A 7499-nucleotide genomic window follows, 5' to 3' on the forward strand; every position below is an offset into this window, starting at 1 on the left:
CATGATCCACCTGCCTTGGCCTCCCAAAGTGCTGGGATTACAGGCATGAGCCACCGCGCCCAGCCAAGACACTTTCAAGTGTTGTCTCCATGACCTTCACACCAACCCCAGGAGGGAGGCAGCCCCCTTTTACAGAGGAGCAGCCTGAGGCCCAGGCTCCATCAATTTGACCATCATAAAGCTCACAAGTCGCGAAGCTGGGATGAAAATCCAGGTCTTCTGACTTTCACACTGAATTCTTTGAGCCAGCCTCAGCCTCTCACGAAAAGGTCACTCTGAATTTCTTGTGTCATGCTTTGTCCTGGCCTGGGAAAGGGGTCAGCTGAGGGCAGCTGTTTTATAAGGATGAGTTCCTGACAAGGTATTTCCTGCGAAAAAGCAAATGCGACCTTAGCAGTCAGTCCAGGGAGCTCCCCCATTGAATAGAGACTTCCAAGGAAATGATGAGGTAGAAGCATCTGAAGTGCAACAGCGCGCCTTCTGCTGATTCCCTCCCACAGAAAGGGCAATGCCCAGGGAAGGTGAGGAAAGCAGGACTCGGCAGGGAGAACAGGATTGGGATCAAAACTGCCACAGCAGGTTGGAAGACAGTTCAACAGATCAAAGGGTATGTTTCCCAGCAACCAGGGAGCCCAGGAGGACCTCTGGCTTCAGTCCAGGGTGTGTTGTTATCTGCTTGCCCAAGAGTGACTTGGAGGCCTTGAATGTGTCCCATGCCAAGCCCCACGGGCACTCATTTCCATAACCGTGGCAGCAGCCCCAACTCACTTGGTCAGCTCACTTGGTCACTGCCATTAGCCCTGTTGGCCTGTGGGTTACGGGGAGAGAGACGCAGGAGCCCCTCCACCTGGACCTCTGGCGTCAGGCCTGCCAGAGCCATTGGCACCCACTACTGTACCAGCCGCGCCTCTCCCACCCCAGCCGCACCCCCAGCCACCACACCTGCCGGCAGAGGGCTGCACTAAGATCCCAGGAAGCTGTTCTTGCTGCTTAACAGGCAGCTCAGCAGGAGTGAGGTTGTGCTCTCTGGGAGCCAGGAATAGCAGAGAACACAGATTGTGGACAAAGCAGTGACAGGAGAAGACCTCAGGCTCTCCACAGAGGTTCCAGGAAAAGCCGCAGAGTCGGGCACCACACTCACCTCTGACTGAGCACCCCAGTCCCAGCACTGACTGCTTAGGGTACTCTTGGGGAGGGGTTAGCACAGGCCCTCCAATGCCCAGCCAGTCCCAGACCATGTTCACTTCCTCAAAGGGCACTCATGTCTGGGCTGTGCTAAAAGGTCCTGGGTTCGTGCCCAGGAAGAGCACTTCCTTGGGGCCTTGGCAGCAGCGAGTCGCAAAGTTGCAATTTGGCTCTTATACAGTACTCCACGGGATTGTGAATGAGGCTTGCAGACCCCAAAAACTGCAGTTGGCTCAGCTCAGCATTGAGCTAAAACAACTCCTCCAGGAAGCCCTCAGCCAACCCTTGAGGGCAGAGCTGGGGCTCTCTCCGGGCACCTGCAGGCTCATGGAGGGTCCCTAGTGAAAAAGTCTGAGGCATGGCCATGCTGTTGTCACCTGCTTGAGCCCCCCTACTTTTTTGGGGGGGAATACATTCCCCATACCGTTAGTGCACAATTCAGCAATTTTTACTGTATTCCTGTGATTATACAACGATCACCTTTATCTAGTTCCAGAAAATTTTCATCAGCCCCCAAAGAAAGCCCATACCCATTAGCAGTCTCTTCCCTTCCCTCTTCCCCCAGCCACCTTCTGTCTGTGGATTTGACTGTCTATTCTGCACATTTCGTATAATGCAGTCATGCAAAATGCGGCCTCTGTGTCTGGCTTCTTGGGCTCAGCGTAACATTTTCTAGGTTCATCCATGTTGGAACATGGGGCAGTACTTCTTTCCTTTCTTATGGCTGAACAGCATCCCACTGTACGGATAGCACCCCTTCTGTTCATCTATTCATCACTGATGGACAATTGGTTTGTTTCCACTTTGGGCTTTTTTTTTTTTGGAGATGGAGTGTCACTCTGTCGCCTGGGCTGGAGAGCAGTGACATGATCTTGGCTCACTGCAACCACCGCCCCACAGATTCAAGCAATTCTCCTGCCTCAGCCTCCCAAGTAGCTGGGATTACAGGCATGTGCCACCATGCCCAGCTAATTTTTTTTGTATTTTTAGTAGAGACCGGGTTTCACCATGTTGACCAGGCTGGTCTGGAACTCCTGACCTCGTGATTCACCCGCCTCGGCCTCCCAAAGCGCTGGGATTACAGGCCACTGTGCCTGGCCCCACTGTGGGCTATGATGAATAATGCTGCTGTGCATATTTGTGTACAAGTTTTTGTGTACAAATATTTTCTCCCATTCAGTGTTTTGTCTTTTCACTTTCTTATAATAGCGTCCTTTGAAACATGAAAGTTTTTAATTTCGATGATGCCCAACTTATTTTTTCTCTCATCGCTTGTGCTTTTGGTGTCATATCTAAGAAACCATTGCTTACTCCAAGGTTACCAAGATTTACCCCTATATTTTATTCCAATAGTCGTACTTTTTAGCTCTTCCAAAATGTCTTTTGATTCCTTTTGAGTTAGTTTTTATAGATGGTGTGAAGTAGGGTCCATCTTCATTCTTTCACAGGTGGCATCCAGTTGTCCTGGCACCCTTTGTTGAAAAGACAAGACAATTTCCCTATTGACTTGTCTTGGCACTTGATAGTTATATTCAATGTGACTGCCAGAGGATTCGAAAGAAAGCCGAAAGCCAAAAGCCAAAGGAAATTTAGGATTCATTAATAACCATTCCCAGGGTGTCAGTGCCTCTTTTCTGGGACAGACATGTCCATTAGGCACCTCCACCACTCCTGAGCATTGCCACTAGGGGCAGCTCTGTCAGTTCTCCAGACATGACTTTTTTTTTTTTTCCCAGCTGTACCTGGATGTAAAAGTCAGTCATGCTTTAATGGCTGTATTCACAAAACTAGTACAGGAATTGTACAGGTCTTTTGGGCACCGGTAGTAGGTATTTCTCTGAATCACTGGCCACTTGTTCCTCATAAACAATTTTATTCATTTATTTAGAAACAGAATCTCAGTCTTTTGGCCAGGTTGGGGTACAGTGGCACAATCTCGGCTCACTGCAACCTCTGCCTCCAGGGTTCAAGCGATTCTTGTGCCTTGGCCTCCCGAATAGCTGGGATTACAGATGTGCGCCACCATGCCTGGCTAATTTTTATATTTTTTGTAGAGATGAGGTTTCACCATGTTGGCCAGGCTGCTCTTGAACTCTTGGCCTCAAGTGATCTTCCCCCCTTGGCCTCGCAAAGTGCTGGGATTATAGGCCTAAGCCACCTCGCCTGGCCCCACATAAACAATTTAAATGCTGGGAAAGTCCATCATTTCAGCAACAGCCAACCTTTCCCTGAAAGCAGCTGTTCCCAGCTCCATGAGTGTGGAGTGACCTCATCAGACCCAGACCACATTCGCTGGGGAGAACACAGTGGGAAGTCAAGCTGCCCCACTTCTGCAAGACAGCTTGACTTGGGTGAAGTCACATGCGCTGCTGGGTAACTGGATTTACTTCCACACTCCCGGATCCTGAGTCTTTTCCTTGTCAGGGCCATAGGCTTGCAATGGCCACGTCTTCCTGGATTGCTTTGGGAAACATTCGTCACTTAGAGACTTCCTAGCATTTTACTTACAGCTTTACTATAGCGTTGAACAGACTGAATTGTAATACAACTAACAGCTAACATGGATTGAGAATTCCTTATGGGCCAGGCATTGATCTAAGAACATTGCTTGTGTTATGACTAGATACTGCGTTTATGCTCACTTTACAAATGAGGAAGGAAACAGAGTGTTTAGGTAACTTTAGAAAGATCACGCAGCTCATAGGGATTTGGACCCCTGGAGCCTGGCCCCAAATCATTAATCATTCACACACCCAGATTGTGAGTCATGGAGGACACAGCTGCGTCTGTTGATTTCCTCACGCCCATAAAAAACTGTGTTGAAAGCTGTTCGATGATCATGAATGTGATCAAAAACTATCTTAGTCCATTTGTGTTGCTATAAAGGAACACCTGAAGCTTCTGATGATAAGGGTGATAAAATGTCAGAGCTGGGAGTCCTTCGGAGGAAACTCGTGCTGTGGTGAGGCCAGTTTATATTTTAACTATTCTTTCATGCAAAGCTTCATTAAATCAAGTTATTGGCCTAGCAATTTATGGAGACTTCACAGTCGAGATTTATAAAGAAATCACCCACAGTAAAGTGCTTTTTCTCTTTACTCATGGCTTATTTAAGCAAAAATGTCCACATTGTGAGGAATGTCTACAATGAGCAGGGGCTGTTCTGGGTCTTCGGATGTGCCTCTTGCCCATGTGAGATTCCCCCATATAGTCCCCAGGGCGCCAGCAGGGCTATAGCCAGACCCACTGCTCACTATGCCTCACAAGTAAATATGCCGAAAGCAACATGCAGGCGCCACCAAAGGCTGTTTGCGTGGCCCCTGAGGGTGAGAGACAAACTCAGAAATGCCATTTCAGGATTCCCGGGATATTTCAAAGGTATATGGGGACAATAGGACAGAATATTTGAAATCAGGTTTTGCTGAGGAGATCTCGACTGTGAAGTCTCCATAAATTGCTAGGCCAATAACTTGATTTAATGAAGCTTTGCATGAAAGAATAGTTAAAATATAAACTGGCCTCACCACAGCACGAGTTTCCTCCGAAGGACTCCCAGCTCTGACATTTTATCACCCTTATCATCAGAAGACACCTACACACCACAAAGAAGGCTGCTATTTTGCTGTAGTTTTAGTTAGCAAGTCTAAGGTTCAAGAAGGATAATGGCCTAAGTCCACAGAACCAGCTTCCCGCAGAACTGGCCTCATGCCCCACTTGACACACCTGCACCGTCTGTAGAGCCCATTGTCATTTCCTTGTTCAGAATTTGATCCTCAATCAAAATCAGGTGACTGGTTTAAACTTTGAAATTCTGGCATGTGGTATTAAGGGCTTTTAGTATGTATATGGTAGCTCAGTTGTTCTCAACTGGAGACAATTTTACTCCCCAGGGGACATTTGGCAATGTCTAAAAACATTTTTGGTTGTCACAATTCAGTTTACAGGGTGTTGTGGCCGACTGCCACTACTACTACTTGAGACCGTCATTACAGCAGTTACTACTGTTACTGCTTGAGACCGTCATTACACGACTGAATGAAGGCACAAAGGTAGAACTGATAACAAAAAACAAAAGTAACTACTTTAAGGAAAGGCAACATGGGGAAGAAGAAGAGAGCTCCCTGTTTCTAGTGAGCAAAGGCAGTTCCTGAGCTGCTACGGCCGTTTGTATTTATTGGGTAACAAGAGCAAGGAGGAGGAGGAAACGATTGGTCAACTGCTTAATTGATCACAAGTTCATATTGTTACTGACAGGCTTCAATTATGCCTAATCATAAGAAACATTCGTGCGGCCTCCAACAGGGTGTTGCTATTGGCATCTGTTGGGTAGAGGCACGGATGCTGCCGAGTATCCTGCAACACGCAGAACAACTCCCCACAACAAAGAACTCTGCAACCCCAAGTGTCAGTAGTGTCTCCTCTCTAGATTCCAGAGTATGGGGGGTTAGGGTAAGAGGGGATATAGAGGGAGTTCTTCCAGATTAATCCAAGAAGGGGGCAAGTCCAAATTGCTGCCTTGGGTCCAGGCCAGGGAGACAATTAACAGCCAGCTTTGGTTTGCTTGAGTGTTTGTATAAAAAGGGGATTGTTTATGTATTTCAAAAGTCCCATGGAACTGACTCTGCCTGCCATTGCCAAAGAGGCCTGTCATCCCAGAGCAAGCACATTCCTCCCTAAGGAAGCGAGCCCTGGCTGCTGCTCCTCCTCAGCCCCACACAGGCTGATGCTTCATCCAAAATGAAAGTGCCCTGGAGAACACCCAAACCTTCGGGATCCTCCCTCCCTCTTCCTATTGCAGCTCTCCCCAGGTACAAAGGGCCATCGCTCAGATTCTGCCATAGCCTGGCTCAGAATCTGTCTCACACCCCCTCAGTGGAGAGAGAGGAGTGGCCTGGATCTCGGAAGATTCCTGTGGAAAGCGTGCCCTTCTCCATCCTCCGCCTCCTCACGCCCATTGTTTCTGACCTACTTCCCCTCCTCGTGACCTACTTCCCGAGGCATGGAACAAGAAGATAGGAGATAGGCATCACATGGTGCGGCAAAGAAAGAGGGGGAAAAGTCTGCTACAGACCTAATTTGTTAGGCGAGTCTATCGCAAGGAAAATAATTAGTAAATTAATAAATGAGGATCCTATTCTACCCTAAAGTCAACTCCATCCTTTATCTCATATGAATAAAAGTTTAAAATTTTTTAGGCATTGTCTTCCATAAATATATAGAAAAAATATTTCTATTCTTATAGGTGTGTTTAATTTTGACATCATTAGCATTTCAGGGCAGATACAATTATTTCAGCTGAGAAATGGTGTCACATTGGCTAATGATGATTCACGCTAGCATCGTGGAGGCAAATTGTTCTTCCTTGCTCAGGTCCTCATCCAAAGGCCTTTTTCTGTACTTGTTCACTCAATAAACACTGGCAGAGATCAGGTGAGTTATAGGCCAGGGCTACCAAGGTAAGCCATGGGTCTGCTCAATGGGGTTTACAGACCAGCAGGGGTGACAGACCTGTAAGAAGTAAGAGTGGCCTTTGGGAACTACAGAGAGCTGAGGTTTACTAGCAGGTAGACATGAGGTAGGGAGCACCAGAAGATGTTGGAAAGGCAGGCAGCACTAAGGATTGTGGTCTTTTGTTCTGAGGAGCCACAGGACCATAGTAGGAAAGGAATGAAGTGATCAGAGTTGCTTTTTGGACTCCTGGGTGAAGCCTCTTTTTTTTTTTATTATTTTGAGATGGAATCTTACTCTTTTGCCAGACTGGAGTGCAGTGGCACGATCTCGGCTCACTGCAACCTCTGCCTCCCGGGTTCAAGCGATTCTCGTGCCTCAGCCTCCCAAGTAGCTGGGACTACAGGCGCACACCACCATGCCCAGCTAATTTTTGTATTTTTAGTAGAGACGGGGTTTCACCATGTTAGCCAGATGGTCTCCATCTCTTGACCTCGTGATCCGCCCGCCTCAGCCTCCCAGGTGCTGGGATTACAGGTGTGAGCCACCGCGCCCAGCTGAAGATTCTTCTATTGCAGCCAAGACCCTCCACTTCCCAGATTAGAGACCACACTGGCCTGAAGCCCGTGCATACGGGGCCCCCTCTGAGACTCCAGGCCTGGCTGCTCCCAGCTTCTTCGTCAGGGTAGACCGGAAGGGGGTCAGCCCAGGGCAACAAAGTCAGTTTGGATGCCACCTTAATAATTCAGACCAAACGAAAGAAATGAGTCTTAGTGGGACCAATTTGCAGGTAATTGAGATAACATCCTAGGAACTAGATGCTGGTTGAAGGAAGGGTCAGGGAGCTCTCTTTTTCCTGATATGGA

The 7499-nt window shown here is 47.9% G+C and overlaps 1 pseudogene; it reads right to left on the reverse strand.

Moving 5' to 3' along the window:
* Positions 1–772: 772 nt before the first annotated feature.
* LOC100427342 (single-strand selective monofunctional uracil DNA glycosylase pseudogene) lies at positions 773–1545 on the reverse strand (annotated as a pseudogene).
* Between the last annotated feature and the right edge of the window lie 5954 nt (positions 1546–7499).

The sequence above is a fragment of the Macaca mulatta genome, chromosome 18, assembly GCF_049350105.2.
Source record: "Macaca mulatta isolate MMU2019108-1 chromosome 18, T2T-MMU8v2.0, whole genome shotgun sequence".
Lineage (NCBI taxonomy): Eukaryota > Metazoa > Chordata > Mammalia > Primates > Cercopithecidae > Macaca > Macaca mulatta.